We start from the raw sequence: 1,299 nt of genomic DNA on the forward strand, positions 1-1,299 counted from the left end.
CAGGGGGCAGGGCTTGGAGCGGAACCGGCTGACAATGCGGGGTGGGGCCGAGGCCAGAGGGTGGGGCTGAGTGGGGGGCTGGGCCCAGAAGGGAGGGAGGTCAAGGGGACCCGCTGAGCAGGGACTGGCCTGCAGAGCGGGGCAGTAAAGGGAGAGGGTACAGTGGAGACCGGGAGGAGTGTTGAGCCGTTGGAGAGGCCGTGGGGGACTTTGGAGAGGGGGAAATGAGGGGACCCAAGGCAGTGCTAAACCGGAGGAATGGGGGGCCTTGGTGGAGGGGGCCACCCCAGCTCCGCCAGACCTTTAGAATCTGAAACTTATCCAGATAATCGAGTGCCGCAGCTCTCGGATGCTCCTGGAGGAAGACTGACGGAATGAAAGAGCCTGGGAACGGAGGTGGCCGGGGAGAGGGCGGTCTGGTGGCTGGAGATCGGTGGGGGGTTGAAGGGGGGCTTGGGGGACACTAGGAGGCGAGTTTCAGTCCTCAGGTGCCTGAGGTGAAGGTCCGGCAGGGGAACCCGAAAGGACTAGGAGACAGCTCCAGGGAAGGATCAGGACCGGCAGGGCGCCAGGGCCCAGCCTGAGAGTTTGGCCTGGGCACGGGTCCTGGGAATTCCCTGAGCAAGAGGCAGGACCCTACAGGGGAAAGGAGTCTCTGCTTGCAGGGTCGGTCCAAGGCTCTCCATCTTGTGGGAGCCCCTGGTGGGCGAGGGCCAGTGGGGCTATCAGGGCAGGACCTGGGTACTGCAGTGGGACGCGACCACAGGCCCGCTGGGTCTGCCTGGGAGAAATGAGTGCCTGGGGTCGGGGATCTGAGTGGAAACTGGTCAGGCCAGTTGGGGCGACCTGTGAAGGGACCCGAGGAAGGCCGGGCGGAGCTCCTGGCTTGGAGGGGGAACAGTTGGTCAGCAATCCGCTGCGTGTTCCAATGAGGGCAGCACGTGTGCGAATTTGGCTGTTAGGTGAGATCCTAAACGGACTCCAGGTGAGAGTTCCTCCTGACCTCTCACTGAAGGAGGTTCCTGCACAGGAGTTGCGGTGTGTGGGGACCCAGCCCCTCTCTTCTCCCCAGGGAGGATGTTTTCCCTGAGGTTTCCAGGTTTATTGGAAGCAGAGTCTCAAATCCACAAGCCTCTTCCCCCAGCCTAGTTATTCCTAGAAATTCCTAAATCTGCAGATTCCTCCTGCCATTCCCAAAGGCCAACTGCCCCTCTCCAATTTATATCATTATGTATAACTATTTATCCTTTATTGCACATTTCAGACAAGTGTTTCAATTTTTTTTTTTTTTTTTTTTTT

The sequence above is a fragment of the Marmota marmota genome, unplaced genomic scaffold (genome assembly GCF_001458135.2).
Source record: "Marmota marmota marmota unplaced genomic scaffold, marMar, whole genome shotgun sequence".
NCBI classification, from domain to species: domain Eukaryota; kingdom Metazoa; phylum Chordata; class Mammalia; order Rodentia; family Sciuridae; genus Marmota; species Marmota marmota.